Source organism: Manis javanica, chromosome 15, assembly GCF_040802235.1.
Source record: "Manis javanica isolate MJ-LG chromosome 15, MJ_LKY, whole genome shotgun sequence".
Classification (NCBI taxonomy): Eukaryota; Metazoa; Chordata; class Mammalia; order Pholidota; family Manidae; genus Manis; species Manis javanica.
This window is the reverse complement of record NC_133170.1, coordinates 371,136-392,660: the sequence shown is the minus strand read 5'-3', so window position 1 is coordinate 392,660 and position 21,525 is coordinate 371,136. Positions and strand designations below refer to the sequence as shown.

The following is a 21,525-nucleotide window of genomic DNA, read 5'->3' as shown; positions in this document are numbered from 1 at the left end:
CATAGACTCACAACGTCTTCTTTTCCTGATCTGTTCTTCACACGGCAGCCAGAGGGGTCGTTCTGAAACACAGATACAACCATGCCACTCTTGGCTTAGAATCTTCCTGTGCTGCTGCTGACTCAGATTAAAGCACAGACCCTTCAGCCAGGACTTATGAGGAGCCTCTTACAGCCTGACAGGCCCGGTCAGACCTCCATCAGCAGCCTGGCAGCGGCTCGCTCTGTTCCTTGAGCATCTGTGCGTAGTGTTTCTCCTGCATGGGATTTCCTTTGCTCCGGCCTCCTGACCTGCGGATGGCGCCCTTGGGGTATGACCTTGGCTTCCCTCCCTCGGGCAGGCCCCTGACTGCAGGCCCGTGTCCCGGGTCCCTTCCAGTGCATCCTGAGCTCTCCCTGCGGTGGCGCTTGTCACGCAGTCGCCTGGTCACACATCTGTTGGCCCCAGGAGGACAGGGGTCAGTGTACACGCCTGCCGTTGCATCCTCGGCACCCACACAATGCTTGGTATCAAAGACATGCTCAATAAATATTTGCTGGATGGATAAAAAAGAAATAGCTTGGGTTCAGATATTATCATGGACAATTAATTATTGCCTATTAATTAATATTAACAGCTAGGTATTCAGTGACATGCTTAGCAACTTACAATTTTACATTTTACTCCTTTGTCCCCTTTACAATGACCCCCTATGGTAGGCATTATTATCCTCATTTTACAAATTAAAAACTAAAGTCCTTTCCCCAAAGTTGAACAACTGGTAAATGGCAAAGTCAAGAAAACACCTGAGGGCCACCTAAATAAAAAAACCAGTTTCTTAATCCGCAGACCAGATGCGATGAGCTGTCTGGGGTTCCTCGCTCCAGGGGAGGCGCCCCAGGAGGCAGCAGCTCTGTAACGGGAGCTGATGCCCAAGTCCGGCTGGCAGGGCTGAGCCGTCACCCGTTACTTACAAAGCACCTGAAATGAAGCCTAAGACTGTGCTGTTTTCCTCAGTCCAGTTTACTGCATCTCAAGGTTTTCTGAGAGTGAGTGGGCGAGGGTGCTGACCGGATGCTCCAGCGTGGGCTCCTGGGGCACAGATGGGCAGTTCCACGGGGAGCCAGGAGCCAGGGGCCGGGAACGGAGGTGCTGACCCTGCTCTGGCCGAGGGCATTTTGCATCCCCTCTGCGATTCCTAGTCCATTTGGGGACTGACTTGTTTTTCATGATATTTCAGGAACTACCACCCTGAATTGTGATCCTGGGGTTTATGTGATGGATCTTGGTGGCTTGGTGGAAATTCTGATTGACTGTTGTCAGTCAGGGCCATGTGGGGATTCATAGCCCAGTGATTTGAGGTGACCTTGGGGATTTTGATCATCACGTTTTGGCCCATGCCTGTCATCTTTACGGGGGCTGAACAGTTAGGTAGAGTGTCTTCCTCCTGCACAACTCCAGGCACCTGCCCGATTTCATCCCGCTTATTCTTCACTATCTCCGTCTCAGGCACAGGCATGTCTGTGTCGGCTCTGTGGTAGTGAGATGGCCAGTGGGGGCCAGAGAGGCTGATCGGCTCACCTCAGGAGAATCCAGCTCCGAGGAACTGGGCGCCACAGGGCCGTGTGTCTGAGTCGGGCTGTTCCATCCTATGGGGAAGAGTGGTGTGCTTTGTGTTTAAGTCCACATAATCCCATGTATACTCATTCTCATTCACTCCTTTACTCAGCAATTATTTACGGAAATCCTACTAACTGCCAGGCACTGGGATGTAGCAGGAATAAGCCAGACATGCTGTCAGGAAACTGACATTCTAATTGAAGAGGGAGAACACAAAGGTAAACACAAAGGTAAACATATACATGAAATTTTCATTTAAAATGAGAATGTTCTATGGGTAAAATAAAAAGAGTGTAACCAAATAAAGAGAGTGTGGGGAGGATAAAGAAAAGACCATCAAAAGGCCTCCATGAGAACTAACCACAGGGTGTAGAAGAACCAGCCTTGAGCAGTCTAGGAAGAGCATGCCCAGCAGAGGAACAGCAAGCACGGAGGCCCTGAGTCTGATGAGGGCCACGTTCCGGGACGAGGGGGCTGAGTCTCCAAGGTCTGCACGCACAGGACTGGTGGGTGTCTCCTCTTTGTTAGAGTAGTCTCTCTGACTGCCATGCAGGGAGGGCGGCAGAGGACGAGGCTCGGAGAACATGGAGAGATGCTCGCTGTGGTCCAAGGACAGAAACCTTCTGGGGTTCTTACTACATTTCAGACACCGTAAGTGCTATCCGTGTATGCTCCTTGCTCACCGCAGCAACCCTGTAATGTAATCACTACCTGCATTGTTCAGGTAAGAACCTAGAGCTAAGACGTTTAAATATCTAAAGCCCCTGAACCTAAGTGGAAGAACCAGGGTTTAACTTCAAAGTCTGTACAGTTAAATATTCTTTCCTAGCCCTGGCGCGTCCAGATGTCCCGCTGACATGTCTGCCATGATGTTCCCTGGCTCTTTTGGTATCTAAATTCTAAAACCAGGCTCCCTTCACCTCCCTCAAACTGTTCCTCTTGATGCCTCTGTTGTGTTAGTGGTGTCACCACCAACTCAATAATCTGGCTGGAAACTTTAGTGTCTTCTTAACTCTGTCTTCACATGGTGCTCGCCCCCTGAACTCCTCGAATCTGCTGCGCCGCCGTGCCCGCTCACGCCGTGTCTGTCTGGCTCACATGCCTCTCGCTGTTGCTTTGGCCTGGGTCGACTCATCGATTCCAAGCTTCCTGTTAGTTCCCCGACTCGCCAGCCTCTACCTTCTCCAGCTTTTGTTCATCCAGCCCCTGGTTTAGTTCTCATCCTGAACCCAGGTTATGTGGCCCCTGTTCTCCTCAAACATCATTCTGGGGTCCCCACCATCCCCGGAATCATTTCCCTCATCTTTAGTATGGGATCAATTTACCAGTATTGCTTCTTGCCCAGAAGAATGCTGGTTATTGTAGCATTGGGCTTATTTGTTTTTGCAGCTGATTACTCTTAACTATGACCAGTCATGTGGAAAAGGTTAGGAACATACAGTCCAGCCAATTCCCGAACTGCTTAGTGGTCCATCATGAGCTGTGCTAACCAACCAGTGGGTGGGACACAGCATTCCGGCCAGCACGGGGTTTCCATAGCTGTTGGTAGCGCCTGTTGATGCAGACTCTCTGGGAAGTCACCTAGCTGGGTGCATTTTTTTTGGCTGAATTGCGTGGAAGGGACCCAAGAAAAGGCCTGAAGTCTACGGCCCAGAAAGTCCAAACTAGCCACCGACTATCTCAACCTGCTAATGACACCCCAGGGGAAAAGACAACCAGTTCTTGGCGATAGAAATCATTTAATTAAAAAGTCACGGGAATTTCTGGACAGAAGGAAATGCCCATTCAGTATGAAATTCATCCAAACTCTGTATTGAGTGTTGTTTACAAGCAACAGGTGTCTTGGGGTGAAGCACTGAGTAGACAGAAACCTAAGAAAAAGAGGGACTGCGCGCCATGTTCCGCGCTGCATTCGGGTCTGGTGTCAGTGCCCAGCCAGTGCTGTCTTTACGCATTTATAGTCATGTGGCAAATACATGCTGAAGCATTTTCTGAAGTTCCAGAGAGGTTTTTCGGTCCACTAGAGAACCATAAAGAAAATATACCATAAAAAAATTATTTGGTTCTATCATTGCTCATTGAAGAAAATAAAATTTTGGAGGCTTGTTAGTGATGCCAAAGGAGATTATTTCTGTCAATCTCAAGAACTATCCTAGAAGTCGATCCATTTTATTTTGTAGAATAATAGTTTTTAAAGATAAGGTAGAAAAGCTCCATAGTTCTACATTCAATTTTAGGTGGAGTATCATTTTTAATGTCTCTACTACAAGTTAACGTTGACTTTCTACAGTATTTTAAACAAAATATATATGTTTAGCAGACGTATCTTTGTATCACACAAATAATACTATTACAATAACAGAAATTAAGAAAAAACTTCTAGAAACCAGCTGCTTTAATGCTTCCTTCCAGTGACTGTGTGATCTAATTTTCATATAGTTACAGTCTCAGCATAGACATGACTTTACAGTCAGCTTTTTGCTTCTAATGTTACATAAACCCTTTTTCCCAGCCACTTTGCATTTTGAAACGCTAATGTGCTTTTATAATAGAACTTCTAGGCAATAAAAGATATCTTCAAAAGGTTCACTAAGTTCTGGAAGCAAATGGTTTTCACTGTTATTCTCAATATTACCAGTTAATCGTACTTTCACTTTTCAACTAAGACCACAGTCTGCCAAGAGCTGAACGGAGCTCCTCAGATAAGCCGCCTGGGAGGCCAGGGCCACGCCACCATCCCGAGGGCCAGGGGCTTGGGCTCCCCTTCCTGTCCTATAAACAGTGGGGCGATTTCACCCTGCAGGCATGGAAACTGGTGCTCAATTTAATGAAAGGGAAGCGCCGAGGGCCATGTGATCGCCGCCTTTACTAGGAACTCAATGAACGAGAGGCCATCGATGACAGCATAGGCTCGAGCGGCAAACGGAACTGATGTTCACCCGTCATTCCCGGCTCCCCAGCTGTCCCAGCGAGGGGAGAACAGTCGTGATGAGAAGCGAAGCGAGGCGGTAAAGGGGGTCCGCGCTGCAGGAGAGGGAATCCGCAGGGCGTCGCAGGGGCCCTTCGTCTGCTCTTCCTCATATTTGTCCGGGATCATGCAGGCATTTCCCGTGAACTTGGCGTTTTCCCATTAGCAGACACCATGAGAATTGTTCAGAAAATTTTCTGAATAATTTCCAAAGTAGAAGATATTCTATACTCTGTGTGGGCCAGATGAGTGACTTCCTTGGACAAGAGCTGGAGGGAAGGCGGCCCGGCGGGGGGAGGACACGGAATCCCGGGCCCGCCTTGTGAGTCCGCAGGAGCTCGTGGTCGCGTCTAGGCGGACGGCCCGGTAGACCGCTGCGTATCCCCGGCCCAGAAAGCGGGGACGGGCTGACGGGAGCGCGGGAGGCGGCTGGCTCTCAGGGCTTCTCATGTGGTGCACGACGGACGTGGCCTCCAAGCGGGGACTCCAGTCCCCTCGCTGGAGTCCTGGCCTCTCCGCTCACTTGGCCAGCGTGTTCTGGGACGTCTTGTTCATGACAACATGGCCCTCGCCGCCCTCGCCCCCTCCGTCAGCCTCCGCCACGGCTCCCCAAATGCCTGTGCTCAGGGAGGGCTGCGTGAATGTGCATTTTACTCCAGACTGATCTGATTTCCAAAAACAAAATACTGCTAATAATAATTTCCTGGTCTTCATAGATGAGATGACACACCGCTCTTTGGCTCTCTCTAAAGAAAGATGAAACGGCAAATGGCAAATACTGGGCTGTTGCCTAAGGACCCGCGGGATCTGCTGACCCTCGTGGACTCCAAGCCCAGCTGGCTGCCCGTTCGCGCGCTCGTTCATGCAGCGTGAACACCGTCCGAGCGTCCGTTCCGAGCCAGGCCCCGCGCTGGGGGCAGGGCTGTCTGCCTGAGCACAGGGGCAGCGTCCTGTCTCAAGGGGCCTTCCACCTGGTGGAGGAGACAGCTGTGACCCACAGACCTTGTCGGAAATGCAAAGTTAAACCTGCGACGGGCCCGAGCAGGCTGTGAGTGTAGACGGGTGGGTGGCGGCCGGGCCAGGGAGGGCTTCTCCCGGGGTGATGATTGACCCGAGGTTGGAGGAAGGATAATTAAAGGTAGTGCCTTACCAAGTGGTTACTAGGTACCAGGTGATTTTAGTGCTTTATAGGAATTTTCTGTGAGGCATGGATCATGCCAACATATAAGTGAGAAAACTTGAGCTTGGAGACAGCAGGTAACCCACTGAGGGTTGCCTATGAGAGCGAGTGGAGGAGTGGGCACAAGAACTCAGCGTGGTCACAAAGCAGGAAGTCCTAACAGCGCTGCTGTGCAGCCTCCCATCGGCCCGAAACAGAAGGTCGCGGGGCAGGAGCAGGGCACAGCGGACAGGTGGAGCGGCACGTGTGGGCACAGAGGTGGGAATGTGTGAGGACGTGAAGGAGGCAGGATGGCTGGGGTGTGCAGGTCAGGGAGGGTGTGGGGTGCGCCGGGGGTGGGCAGGGCCTGGGGCCCCATGGCAGACTTGCCAGGAGGGAGCCGCTCGGGGGCTGTCAGCAAGGGTGGACACGACCAGACCTGAGCTTCAAAAAGCCCTCTCTGGCTGTAGGGGGATCCCAGGGGCGGGGGGGGGGGGGTGGGCAAGGGCAGATTTTGAGAGATGAGTTAAAAGCCTTTGGTGGTTCTGGGGGTGTGAGAGGATAGGCATGCTGAGGGAGGTCCCCACTTCCTGACCCTGGCAGTTGGGTAAATGACCATAGTGGGAGAGGCTGTGGTTTGGAGGCAAAGGTCATGAGTTTGACGTGGGCTGGTCATTCGAGGTGCGGCTGACACTCAAGGGGAGCTGTCCAGTAGGCTGTTTATAAATGGCTCAGGATCTCGGGAGGAGCTGGGCAGGAGCTACAAATTTGTGAGTTGCCCCAAGAGAGGTGGAGAGGGTGCCCCAGGCATGGGCGGTGCACCAGCCACAGTTCCTTCGCCCCCGTCCCCATCCAGCCTCCCCTCTTCACTTACATCTTCGTTTCCTATCCCTCCACGGGGCCTCCAGAAGTCTTGTCCTTGCTGTCCGCGCGCAACCTTTACCCTCCCGGGTGCCTGCTGTCTGCTCCCACCGAGGTTTCCCACTGGAGGCTGCGGGCACATCCCAGGCAAGGGCTCGCCTGGCCTCAGGCACCCCTGGCTTCCCTCACACCCACTGGGCGCGGCTCGCCCTCCACGGTCACCTCCTTGGGGGCCCCTGGCCCTGCACTAGCTTGACCCCCACTGCGCCCTCATTTCTCCTGACTGTGTGCGTGCTTCTGCGGCCACTTCTGTGCTGTGGATGGAAATAGTCCCAGAATGCTTTCTTCTCCTTCTGTACCCACCTTCGCACCCTCATGTCTTGTCCCGTCTGGGGCTTAACAGCCGCTCTGCGTGAATAGCACCAAAGTGTATCTTCTTTTGACGGCCCCTGAACACCCCACACCTGAGTGTCCAACGGCAGGCTGCCCACCTCCCTGTACATCCTCCCGGCATCCCAAACTCAGCCCACCCAGATCTACATTTTTCTTTTCAAACAAGTCAATGGCTTGTACTGTCTATTTTAGGTGAGAATCCCTAGCTTCCCTTCTTTTCAGTCCCTCCAGTGGTACCGTATTTCAGGGCCCCCTCGCTTCTCCCCTGGGAGCTTTGCAGTTTCTCCAAACCTGTCTTTCTTCCTCATTTCTTCCTGTTCTGAGCAAATCCTATGCATTTGCTCTAAATGAGTCATGCATTCACCTGGGATCCTATCAGTCCTCAACCCCAGGTCTTTAGTAATCCCCTGTTGTCACTGAGTTAAGTACTGAGCTTTATTTAGCCTGGTTTCAGGGACCCTCTCGACACGGTTCCATCTCTGTCCTCTACTACCACCTGACACATAACCTCTGGGCCAACTGTGCAGGCCTGCCTGCTGGCTGTGTGACACTCGGAATTCATGTGTCCTACATGTCACACTGAGCTCCCCAACGCCCTCACTCACCCGGGCGCTGAGGCTTGTGTGCATGAGAAATGACTGGCTAGTTCCTCCATGTCTGGTCCCCAGTCTCTGCCTTTGCTTGCTGTGAGCCCTACTTGAGGGGCTCCCTCTTTTTGTCTTAAGAAGTAAGTTGATGTACGTAATAATGCCATTTAAAATTGTTCATTATACATATATTTGTTATCATTTTTCCTGTTTGTTAAAAATCTACTCAACCTTCAGGACTTAATTCCAGTGCCATTGCCTTCACGAAACCATTCTTATCCCCTTGATTCAAGAAACTTCCAAATACCTCTTTTACTTTTCCTTAAAAAATAATTACTTTAAGTACCACGGTGGGAAGCAGGGAAATTTCAAGGAGATATGGTCCCCAGTGTGTCTGATCACAAGGTGGACTTTGGTTGTAAAACCTTTGGTTCTAAACAGTAATTCATACACGCATCTTCTGTCTCCACCCTGCCACCGCACCCAATCCCTTCCTCAGTTCAACTTTTTGAGATACGGGCTGTGTTCTGCTCAGATTTAGGTCCCCGCAAAGCACCTGCCACAGTGGCCTGCCCACTCGTGGGCCTGCATCAGGGAAATGGTACAAGCGGCTGCCAGTACCGTGCATCACAAGTGAAAAGCCCAGTCAGAGATTTGGAGCTGTGTTTGTTTTGCTTCAAAAGCCAGAGGGGGAGCAGCTATGCTCCCCTTGGAGCCAGCAACAGGAGCGATGTGACCGTGTGGACCACCGCGAGTGGCCGCCTCTGCCGCTCAGTGTGGGGAATCAAGGGAATCATGCCATCATGAGCCAGGGAACAGGAGTATCCTGCAGACACAGGCATGCCTCTGGTGCAGCTCATCTCTGTGAGATCTCTCAGTCCCAACCCGCCGGCTCTGCTGGATTCCAGTGGCCAAGCCCAGGGCAGGCACTTCACACGTCACGTCCCTGTTTCTACCACAGGGGCTGGGAAGTGAGCAACATAGAATTACACTTTCCAGAATCCTGTATTTGTGATTTGTTAAGTTGGTCTACTCCTCAGTCAGTTAACAACAGAGAGGGGTATAATTCTCAAATCTTTCTAATTATCCCCACGGCTATAAAACATTTAGGACCTTTCATTCTCTCTAGAACATGATCTACCCTGTTTTAAAAGATAAATTAAGAGATGGCCATTGTATGATGAAAAAATAGCCCTGGTGACAATGTTCTGGACAGCTCTGCCAGAGCAGCCTCTGAATTATGGGAACACCATTTATGGGGAACCACATGGGGAGCAGGAGCTAATTTGGGCATCAATAAGTCCATTGTTTCTATCTGGGAATTTTATTTTTCCATAGAAATTCTTTAAAAGGGCCAAAGCATTCAGAGCCACTTGGGGTCTGTACAGCAGACAGTAACTGGGGGCAGTCAGTTGGGGGGAGGCACTGAGAGGAGCCCCCGGCTGGAATGAGTCAGGAGATCTGTGCACGAGAACCATCAGCTCCTATTGGGAAGCGAGTCAGTTCATCTCTGGCCCCTGGGATATTCATCTGTAAAATGGGCACAGGAATTCCTGGCCTACTCACAATGCTGTCACACTGATCAAATCAGAAATGAGGATAAAAAGAAATGCAAAAGCTGTTACGAACGTCTTTTGAGATGTTGGAAAGGTATAGAAAAAAGATATGCTCTGATGCTGTCACTCTGAAAGAGGTAATACCATGTCTGTGTATTAAGGGCGCCCAGAGTTAGTGAGAGCTGTTTAAATGCTCTGAGCCGGCGGCGTGAACTGGCAGCCTGCCTTCCGTGAGCTGCGGATGGCGGCAAAGAGAGGCCCCGTTACATGCCCCTCCTGGGTCTGAAGTCTGTGCCTAAACAGGATTAGGCAATGTTTTGAGAGTCAGTTCCAGATCTCTTGAATTGCTTATGAGACATTTTGTTTATTAAATAATTTCCTGAACTCAGCCAGGTTTCGGTGACTCATGGGTTCATGCAAACATATGTATGACATTTAGAATTAGAGAATTAGCAGGGCAGAGACCATCTAATTCACCTGTGTTTTATAGGTGAGGACACTGGGTGCCAGGAAGTCTAAATGACTTCTGTGGAGCTGTATGATATGTCCACGTGAAAGCTGGGCTTAGAACCCAGACCTCCAGGATTCCCAGCTCAGTGTTCTTGCTTTTGAACACATTTTCCATGAATATTCTGCTTACATATTCTGTTTCATGGTCAGCACTAAATCCTTGGAAGAAAGTAAGAATGATTTTTTCCCCTATGATTTCAAGGTAAGAGAAACATTTTATAATTGCAATGCATTGTGCTTTTAAGAATGTACCAGTCTCTGTTCAATTTATAGGTCATAAAGTGTTTTTAAATACATTAATCTTTACAATTCAGGTGAAGTCTGTTAATAACACTAGATATGGAAACCACCAAGTGGGAGGAAGTGGCTTAGTCAAAACTGGGACTGAAGAAAGACTGGGTTTTCAATTCCTCTCCTGGAGATTTTTTGTGCTGCATGAAAGTTGCTACCTCAGTGTTTTTAAGTAGGAGCAACTCTTAGTCATGGAAAGGAGACTTCCTACCCCTCACCTTAGGCTTAGGCCCAGTGTCTCCTTAGATGCTGCCTTCTTGCAGGTGGCCTGGTGGTCCAGTGGGCTGAGCTTTCAGTTCAACAGACCCCACTCACCAAAGAAAGGGCCTCACTGAATGATCAGTAGTAGTGATGATAATAAAAATAAAGTTGGTGCTTATCAGTTACTTATTCATTCCAGGTTCTGTTCTAGGTAGTTTACAAGTCTTAGCTGATTTGATATTCTTGGAAAGCCTAGGAAGTAGGCACTATTATTATCTCAGTTTTACAGACAGTGCACCTGAGGCACAGAGAGGTTAAGTGACTTGCTCCAGCTAACACAGCTAGAAAATTGCCAGTATGTAAAATTTGCATTTTCCTTTTTTTCTTATTAGAAGTGCTTACAATTATTGTTGTCCTTTAACCTGAGCTGTTCAGTTTTTTTTACTTTGGGCAAAGATCCTCTTGTCCTTAAACCTCTGTTTCTAAGCTGTAAAACAATTGGTCTGAACCAGTTGATCTCTAGAGTTCTCTCTAGTTCTTTACATCTAGCGGTCTACACACCGCATGTCCTACTTCACGCTGTGTGGACCTAGGCTGAGTTATCATGCCCTATTTACCCTTTCCTGCTCTACCTGACCCTGTTTGCAGGGGTAAACAAGTCACATACCATTACTGTTTTTATTTATCTACCAAACATCAGGTGTGCTGACCCTTCAAAACATTTTGGGAAAAGCAGGGGAAGGAAATAACCACTCCTTTTCTCCTTCCTCCCACTTTACTTCTGAAAATACCCATTTAGCAAACCCTTCCCCCAACAGTAATACAAAGTCCTCCACTAAGCAACAGAAGGGTCCAGATCCTTTCCCTTGTCCAACATGTTCATGCAGACAAAGACAAGGTTAAAGGAGCATGAGCATGAGCTGAAGTGGGGACATAGGAAGGTGAACCCCCAAGTAAACATCAGACTCATGTACAAGGCTCAGAACAGACCATGCGCCCCACGGGCGTGATGTTGGTGTGTGTTCAGGGCGCACTGTATTATTCGAATTTGAGGTCTTTCAACATGAGCCACTGCAAGGCCACCCCCTTGTGCCCCGGCATGGGACAGTCCAGAAATTCTCTCTGTCTGTCACCTGGCATGTGCAGCTGTGAGTTCAGTGGTACACTCCGGGGGAACTCGGACAGAATCATCACAAATTACAATTTCCTTGTAATTGACTCAGAATCAGTGAGTTTTTAAAAACAATTAAAGAGGTTGAAATTTGCACCTTTTTACATATGAAAAAGTTTTACGAGGTGCCTTTACCAAGCCTTGAAATAAAACCCAGTACAGGGGCAAAAGAAAAGTTCTAAACCCAATAGATGGATGGATTCTGAAAAAAATAAGAATAATTGTTTATGTGGTATTTGGCATTCTAACCAGACGGGGTTAAATCCCTGCTCAAGTTGGTGCATTTTCTTCCCTATGAAGTAAGTGCTCAGGTATGTCCAGTGATGGTTCTCCGCACACACCTAGCTCTTCCTTTATGGCGCATGTCTCCACCTGCCTGCAGCCTGATCCCCCATATGTCGCTTCTGACTCTAAATAACCATGATCACTCATGATGAGGTGACAGGTTAATGAGATGGCTGTGACATGTTGAGGAAGTTCTGTTCTGCTTATGAAGATGGGACTATCTCATTTATAATGTAACTTTTGTCTTTTGACAGAGGGCAAGGGCCTCATATCACTTTTTGCTCTGTGTTTTCATGATGGGTGTTAGTCAAGGACTTAGTTCTTCCACCATGGAAAGGCAGGTCTAACGTGGGGATGCCAGGGCTGGGGGACAGGTGGGTGTTTCTTCCTGTGTCTCCCACAGCCCTTTTGCAGAGAGAGGTGGGGAGCTGTCTCCGGGAAGAGAGAAAGGTTCATCCTCATGTCATGTAATTAACCTATTGCTTAGCAAATGCACAAGACTGATACGCACCTCAGTACCGATGCTCATGTCACTTTCTTCCTTCTTTCGTATGCGATTTTGTGACTCAGAGCTGGTCTCCATCAGTCAGGAAGGGGTGCGCATGCTGACTTTGGCGCGGGTCATTTTCTCCAGCAACAAGAGGGCCTGCTAAGCCCCTCTCACAGTGGCCTTAACCTAGGTCCTAGTTCGATCCAATAGCCAGAAGCAAAGGTAATTTTACTTGATGCATAATCACCATTTGAATTTTCTGCACCACTGTATTACAGTTAGAGGAAAACAAATCCTGCCATGTGTACATGGTTCCTGTCAAGGGTGTAACGCAGATGTCAACAGCATCCTTTTAAGTCAATATTTGCCAGGGAAAGCACACGGCGTTCTGTACTATTATTTGCCAAATTAATAAAAACATTGAATTTGCTACATATTTAAACACAAGCACTGTGAGGCACAACAGGAAAACAGCAGGCCTTTATTTTAATAAAATCAAATTCATGCATGCTCTGATAGGCAAAAAGTTTTATACTTTGTAGATCATGGATGGAGTTTTCTGCCCAGTATCTCATGGGGAAAAACAGCTTTAAATACTTCATTGGAAAGTGAAATTGTATCTTTATTGGATTTCCTGCAGATGAAACTGAATAGATGAATAATATATATGTCTTATGCCAATAAAAAAAGCCCTATGATCTACACAGCTGTGACTGACACGAGCCAATTGACGCTTGAAAGTAAAGAAGATGGAAAATGAAAGAATAAATGGTGGAAAATTCCACGGCTCAAATCCCAGCACTCTCTCAGGGACGGGAGTGTTCCTGGCGCTCCCGAGAGGCCTCTGTTGAGTGTTGGCATCTTGCCTTACCTCAGTTTCAAGACAGAATGTAAACCACTGTTTTTAGGCAGTGTCCCTGCTCTCTGAAGGGGACTCCATTAGATTTGCTGGGACTTTCTGGTCACACCTATTTCCCTAAATTCGAGTGCATGGGTAATGTTTCAAAAGTGTTGGGCATTAATGCTCTTAGTGGAAAGAGCAGTCCCCTTGCTGGGAGGTCCACTGCCAGGTTCCTTGCTGTGGGACTCCTGCAGTGAGGCAGGAGGGATGCTCTTGTATCTATGAACACTTTGGTGAGAATTCTGGCTACTTGCATACTCCACAGGTAATAGTAAGGAGTATCATCGAAGTTCATTTGCTGTGGAAGTGAGGGCGACTGCCAGCAGGTGGGTGTGGTGGGCCGGCTGGGCTGGGCACTGCAGGGGCCTGTGTGTCCCTTTGTCTTTCTCTGTGTGCAGAAGTTTCAAGGGCAGGTCGGACAATGCTGGTTGTACATAAAACCTGGGAGTTTAAAATTACTTTTATTTTTTGTGCTGCTGTGCACAATCTGATTTTCTATGTACCTGAAGTATTTTTGAACCAAAACCTAAATTATCAAAGAGAACATGTAATAAATCTAATTACTTACTTTCTTGTTTATTAGAAAGCAATGGAAGATTTTTGGGGGAGCGTTTGTTTTTAAAATATTCACTCAGGCTTCTGGAGTTTGAATTTCTCTTTTCAAGTACTTAGAGATTGTGTGTGTGATACAGAAACGTCTGTTTTAAGGACAGTTAAAAGATCCTTTAGCATAAATAGCATGAGTATAGGCGGGAGCCAAGATGGCGGTGTGAGTAGAGCAGTGGAAATCTCCTCCCAAAAACACATAGAGCTATGAAAATATAACAAAGAAAAATCTTCCTAAAATAGAGACCACAGGACACAGGACAACATCCAGACCACATCCACACCTGCAAGAACCCAGCGCCTTGTGAAGGGGGTAAGATACAAGCCCCAGCCCGGCGGGACCCGAGCGCCCCTCCCCCCGGCTCCCGGCGGGTGGAGAGAAACCGGAGCAGTTTTTTTTTTTTGGCGAGCGCTTTTTGGAAGCCTTAGAGGGACGGGCCCCCGTTGCTGGGGAGGCAGGGTGGCGGGACCGGTGAGGAGGTGCCTGGGAACGGCGCCGGAGGACAAAGAATATCCCGCGTTTCTCCCTGCGAGACCTGGGGGCGGGTGCCTGAGACCGGTGCCTGAGGACGGAGGAGGTCGCGCGTTTTTCCCCTTTTTTTTTTTTTTTCTCTTTTTGGCAAGCGCTTTTTGGAAGCCTTGAAGGGACGGGGACCCCAGTGCTAGGGAGGCACGGTGGCGGGACTGGTGAGCGGGTGGCTGGGACCGGCGCCTGAGGACAAAGAATATCCCCCGTTTTTCCCTGCGGGACCGGTGGGAGGGTGCCTGAGACCGGCACTTGAGGACAGAGGAAATCGCGCGTTTTTCCCCTTTTTTTTTTCTCTTTTCTGCGAGTGCTTTTTGGAAGCCTAAAAGGGACAGGGACCCCGGTGCTAGGGAGGCAGGGCGGCGGGACTGGTGAGCGGGTGCCTGGGACCGGCACCTGAGGACAAAGAATATCCCGCATTTTTCCCTGTGGGACCGGTGGGTGGGTGCCTGAGACCAGCACCTGAGGACGGAAGAAATCGCGCGTTTTTCCCTTTTTTTTTTTCTCTTTTTGCCAAGTGCTTTTTGGAAGCCTTGAAGGGACAGGGACCCCGGTGCTAGGGAGGCAGGGCAGCGGGACTGGTGAGCGGGTGCGTGGGACCAGTGCCTGAGGACCAAGAATATTGAGCGTTCCTTCCCTGCGGGACCGGTGGGTGGGTGCTTTTTGGAAGCCTTGAAAGGACAGGGACCCTGGTGCTAGGGAGACAGGGCAGCAGGACCAGTGCGCGGGTGCCTGGAACCGGCACCTGAGGAAAAAAAAAAAATCGCGTGTTTTTTCTTTTTTTTTTCCTTTCTGTTCCCTCTCTCATTGTTGCTGTTGTTGTTTTGGTTTGGAGAGTGCTTTTTGGAAATCTTAAAGGGGCAGGACAGGTCACTTAGACCAGAAGCAGGGAATCTGGGGATCTCTGGGCACTCTAACCCCCTGGGCAGCAGGGAGCACAGAGGCCCCTTACGGAGATAAATAGTCTCCTGGCTGCTCCCCCTCTAACGGGGCTCCACCATTTTGGAGGAACAGCCCCAGCCAGGCCAAGCCCACAGCAACAGTGGAGATAAACCCCAAAGCAACTGGGCAGGAAGCAGAAGCCCTGTCTGCGCACAGCTGCCCAGCACTAGAGGTCGCTATTCTCCCAGGAAAAGGCTACAAACCAACAAGAAGGGAAGCTCTTCCAGCGGTCACTTGTACCAGCTCTGCAGACTATCTCTATCACCATGAAAAGGCAAAACTACAGGCAGACAAAGATCACAGAGACAACACCTGAGAAGGAGACAGACCTAACTAGTCCTCCTGAAAAAGAATTCAAAATAAAAATCATGAACATGCTGACAGAGATGCAGAAAAAAATGCAAGAGCAATGGGATGAGATGCAGAGAAAAATGCAAGAGCAGTGGGATGAGATGCAGAGAAAAATGCAAGAGCAGTGGGATGAAGTCCGGAAGGAGATCACAGATGTCAGGAAAGAGATCACAGAAGTGAAACAATCCCTGGAAGGATTTATAAGCAGAATGGATAAGATGCAAGAGGCCATTGAAGGAATAGAAGCCAGAGAACAGGAACGTATAGAAGCTGACATAGAGAGAGATAAAAGGATCTCCAGGAATGAAACAACACTAAGAGAAATATGTGACCAATACAAAAGGAAAAACATTCGTATTATAGGGATACCAGAAGAGGAAGAAAGAGGAAAAGGGATAGAAAGTGTCTTTGAAGAAATAATTGCTGAAAACTTCCCCAAACTGGGGGAGGAAATAATCGAACAGACCATGGAATTATACAGAACCCCCAACAGAAAGGATCCAAGGAGGACAACACCAAGACACATAATAATTAAAATGGCAAGGATCAAGGACAAGGAAAGAGTTTTAAAGGCAGCTAGAGAGAAAAAGGTCACCTATAAAGGAAAACCAATCAGGCTAACATCAGACTTCTCAACAGAAACCCTACAGGCCAGAAGAGAATGGCATGATATACTTAATGCAATGAAACAGAAGGGCCTTGAACCAAGGATACTGTATCCAGCACGACTATCATTTAAATATGAGGGTGGGATCAAACAATTCCCAGACAAGCAAAAGCTGAGGGAATTTGCTTCCCACAAACCACCTCTACAGGGCATCCTACAGGGACTGCTCTAGATGGGAGCACCCCTAAAAAGAGCACAGAACAAAACACACAACATATGAAGAATGGAGGAGGAGGAATAAGAAGGGAGAGAAGAAAAGACTCTCCAGACAGTGTATATAACAGCTCAATAAGCGAGCTAAGTTAGGCAGTAAGATACTAAAGAAGCTAACCTTGAACCTTTGGTAACCACGAATCTAAAGCCTGCAATGGCAATAAGTACATATCTTTCAATAGTCACCCTAAATGTAAATGGACTTAATGCACCAATCAAAAGACATAGAGTAATAGAATGGATAAAAAAGCAAGACCCATCTATATGCTGCTTACAAGAAACTCACCTTAAACCCAAAGATAAGCATAGACTAAAAGTCAAGGGATGGAAAAACATATTTCAGGCAAACAACAGTGAGAAGAAAGCAGGGGTTGCAGTACTAATATCAGACAAAATAGACTTCAAAACAAAGAAAGTAACAAGAGATAAAGAAGGCCACTACATAATGATAAAGGGCTTAGTCCAACAAGAGGATATAACCATTCTAAATATATATGCACCCAATACAGGAGCACCAGCATATGTGAAGCAAATACTAACAGAACTAAAGAGGGAAATAGACTGCAATGCATTCATTGTAGGAGACTTCAACACACCACTCACCCCAAAGGATAGATCCACCGGGCAGAAAATAAGTAAAGACACACAGGCACTGAACAACACACTAGAACAGATGGACCTAATAGACATCTATAGAACTTTACATCCAAAAGCAACAGGATATACATTCTTCTCAAGTGCACATGGAACATTCTCCAGAATAGACCACATACTAGCTCACAAAAAGAGCCTCAGTAAATTCCACAATATTGAAATTCTACCAACCAATTTTTCAGACCACAAAGGTATGAAAGTAGAAATAAATTCTACAAAGAAAACAAAAAGGCTCACAAACACATGGAGGCTTAACAACATGCTACTAAATAATCAATGGATCAATGAACAAATCAAAATAGAGATCAAGGAATATATAGAAACAAATGACAACAACAACACTAAGCCCCAACTTCTGTGGGATGCAGCGAAAGCAGTCTTAAGAGGAAAGTATATAGCAATCCAGGCACACTTGAAGAAGGAAGAACAATCCCAAATGAATAGTCTAACATCACAATTATTAAAACTGGAAAAAGAAGAACAAATGAGGCCTAAAGTCAGCAGAAGGAGGGACATAATAAAGATCAGAAAAGAAATAAACAAAATTGAGAAGAATAAAACAATAGCAAAAATCAACGAAACCAAGAGCTGGTTCTTTGAGAAAATAAACAAAATAGATAAGCCTCTAGCCCAACTTATTAAGAGAAAAAGAGAGTCAACACAAATCAACATAATCAGAAATGAGAATGGAAAAATCACGACAGACTCCACAGAAATACAAAGAATTATTAAAGACTACTATGAAAACCTATATGCCAACAAGCTGGAAAACCTAGAAGAAATGGACAACTTCCTAGAAAAATACAACCTCCCAAGACTGACCAAGGAAGAAACACAAAAGTTAAACAAACCAATTACAAGCAAAGAAATTGAAACAGTAATCAAAAAACTACCCAAGAACAAAACCCCGGGGCCGGACGGATTTACCTCGGAATTTTATCAGACACACAGAGAAGACATAATACCCATTCTCCTTAAAGTGTTCCACAAAATAGAAGAAGAGGGAATACTCCCAAACTCATTCTATGAAGCCAACATCACCCTAATACCAAAACCAGGCAAAGACCCCACCAAAAAAGAAAATTACAGACCAATATCCCTGATGAACGTAGATGCAAAAATACTCAATAAAATATTAGCAAACAGAATTCAACAGTATATCAAAAGGATCATACACCATGACCAAGTGGGGTTCATCCCAGGGATGCAAGGATGGTACAACATTCGAAAATCCATCAACATCATCCACCACATCAACAAAAAGAAAGACAAAAACCACATGATCATCTCCATAGATGCTGAAAAAGCATTTGACAAAATTCAACATCCATTCATGATAAAAACTCTCAGCAAAATGGGAATAGAGGGCAAGTACCTCAACATAATAAAGGCCATATATGATAAACCCACAGCCAGCATTATACTGAACAGCGAGAAGCTGAAAGCATTTCCACTGAGATCGGGAACCAGACAGGGATGCCCACTCTCCCCACTGTTATTTAACATAGTACTGGAGGTCCTAGCCACGGCAATCAGACAAAACAAAGAAATACAAGGAATCCAGATTGGTAAAGAAGAAGTTAAACTGTCACTATTTGCAGATGATATGATACTGTACATAAAAAACCCTAAAGACTCCACTCCAAAACTACTAGAACTGATATCGGAATACAGCAAAGTTGCAGGATACAAAATCAACACACAGAAATCTGTAGCTTTCCTATACACTAACAACGAATCAATAGAAAGAGAAATCAGGAAAACAATTCCATTCACCATTGCATCAAAAAGAATAAAATACCTAGGAATAAACCTAACCAAGGAAGTGAAAGACTTATACTCTGAAAACTACAAGTCACTCTTAAGAGAAATTAAAGGGGACACTAATAAATGGAAACTCATCCCATGCTCATGGCTAGGAAGAATTAATATCGTCAAAATGGCCATCCTGCCGAAAGCAATATACAAATTTGATGCAATCCCTCTCAAATTACCAGCAACATTCTTCAATGAATTGGAACAAATAATTCAAAAATTCATATGGAAACACCAAAGACCCCGAATAGCCAAAGCAATCCTGAAAAAGAAGAATAAAGTAGGGGGGATCTCACTCCCCAACTTCAAGCTCTACTACAAAGCCATAGTAATCAAGACAATTTGGTACTGGCACAAGAACAGAGCCACAGACCAGTGGAACAGATTAGAGACCCCAGAAATTAACCCAAACATATATGGTCAATTAATATTTGATAAAGGAGCCATGGACATACAATGGCAAAATGACAGTCTCTTCAACAGATGGTGCTGGCAAAACTGGACAGCTACATGTAGGAGAATGAAACTGGACCATTGTCTAACCCCATATACAAAGGTAAACTCAAAATGGATCAAAGACCTGAATGTAAGTCACGAAACCATTAAACTCTTGGAAAAAAACATAGGCAAAAACCTCTTAGACATAAACATGAGTGATCTCTTCTTGAACATATCTCCCCGGGCAAGGAAAACAACAGCAAAAATGAGCAAGTGGGACTACATTAAGCTGAAAAGCTTCTGTACAGCGAAAGACACCATCAATAGAACAAAAAGGAACCCTACAGTATGGGAGAATATATTTGAAAATGACAGATCTGATAAAGGCTTGACGTCCAGAATATATAAAGAGCTCACACGCCTCAACAAACAAAAAACAAATAACCCAATTAAAAAATGGGCAGAGGAACTGAACAGACAGTTCTCCAAAAAAGAAATACAGATGGCCAAGAGACACATGAAAAGATGCTCCACATCGCTAATTATCAGAGAAATGCAAATTAAAACTACAATGAGGTATCACCTCACACCAGTAAGGATAGCTGCCATCCAAAAGACAAACAACAACAAATGTTGGCGAGGCTGTGGAGAAAGGGGAACCCTCCTACACTGCTGGTGGGAATGTAAATTAGTTCAACCATTGTGGAAAGCAGTATGGAGGTGCATCAAAATGCTCAAAACAGACCTACCATTTGACCCAGGAATTCCACTCCTAGGAATTTACCCTAAGAACGCAGCAATCAAGTTTGAGAAAGACAGATGCACTCCTATGTTTATCGCAGCACTATTTACAATAGCCAAGAATTGGAAGCAACCTAAATGTCCATCTGTAGATGAATGGATAAAGAAGATGTGGTACATATACACAATGGAATACTACTCAGCCATAAGAAGTGGAAAAATCCAACCATTTGCAGCAACATGGATGGAGCTGGAGAGTATTATGCTCAGTGAAATAAGCCAAGCGGAGAAAGAGAAATACCAAATGATTTCACTCATCTGAGGAGTATAGGAACAAAGGAAAAACTGAAGGAACAAAACAGCAGCAGAATTACAGAACCCAAAAATGGACTAACAGGTACCAAAGGGAAAGGAACTGGGGAGGATGGGTGGGCAGGGAGGGATAAGGGGGGGGAAGAAGAAGGGGGGTATTAAGATTAGCACGCATGGGGGGGGAGGGAGAAAGGGGAGGGTGGGCTGCACAACACAGAGAGGACAAGTAGTGACTCTACAACATTTTGCTAAGCTGATGGACAGTAACCGTAATGTGGTTGTTAGGGGGGACCTGATATAGGGGAGAACATAGTAAACATAGTATTCTTCAGGTAAGTGTAGATTAAACATTTAAAAAAAAAAAAAGAAAGAAAGAAAGAAAAGGGGGATTACTCCTTAACAGGATAAAACTATTGGTAAATCAAAGATCAATGCATGCTTTAAATATCCTTAATGTTGATCACTTAAAGGGTGTCAGATGATCAGCTATGGAGGTACTCTTTTCTGATAATATTCCTTTCTCTTAATTAAAAAAAAAAAAAAAAAAGCAGTTACTGTGTGCTGACCTCCAATGAGTTCTGCACAGTGGTATAGAGGGCATGTCAAAGTGTGGGCAAAGGGTCTGTTTGTTTCTACGCAGAAGATCAAGGCCTAGCTTGGATACCCAGAAAATGAACTAAGATACGATATGAGGAGGAGCTTCCGGCATCAGCACTCTCTGGAGGACTCGTGCCGGGGGATGATCATCAAAAAGCCTCCACAGGGATCCGGACGATGCTGCGGTTGTGGCTGCATCCAGCCCACCATCTCCTGGACTTGCCATAAGAAGGAGGAGGGAGATGTCTAGGCTGGCATGTGCATACAGTGAGACAACGAATTTGACTGGATATGTACTGTTGGAACTCAACCAGGAGTTGGGAGGGGTGCAAGTTGTAGCACCCCAAAATCTCATGACTATAGACTATCTATGGTTAAAAGAACATATGGGATGTGAACAGATCCCAGAAATGGGCTGCTTTAATTTGTCTGATGGTTCAAGTACAGTTGGAAAATATCCATCATATCATAGATAAATTTTCACAAATGCCTAGGGTGCCTAAATGGTTTTCTTGGCTTCACTGGAGATGGCTGGTAATTATAGATTTGCTTTGTTTATGTCACCGTATTCCTATTATGTCAATATGTGTGTGCAAATTAGTTAGTAGTTTAAAACCTATACATACTTAAGGTACTATACAAGAAGATATGTCAAAGAAATAATCAATCCTCCCAAGTTTCCTTCATATGC

The 21,525-nt window shown here is 46.3% G+C and overlaps 1 long non-coding RNA gene across 9 annotated transcripts in view; it reads left to right on the top strand.

The window, feature by feature from the left end:
* Positions 1-21,525, top strand: part of LOC108409146 (uncharacterized) — a 162,402-nt gene that overhangs the window by 28,704 nt on the left and 112,173 nt on the right. For 8 of the 9 annotated variants that reach the window (XR_012125762.1, XR_012125763.1, XR_012125759.1 and 5 more), the window contains exon 4: positions 9,614-9,835. The exons of the other annotated variant lie outside the window; for it this stretch is intronic. This is a non-coding gene — a long non-coding RNA (uncharacterized lncRNA). The remainder of the gene's footprint in view (positions 1-9,613; positions 9,836-21,525) is intronic. 9 annotated transcript variants of the gene reach the window in all.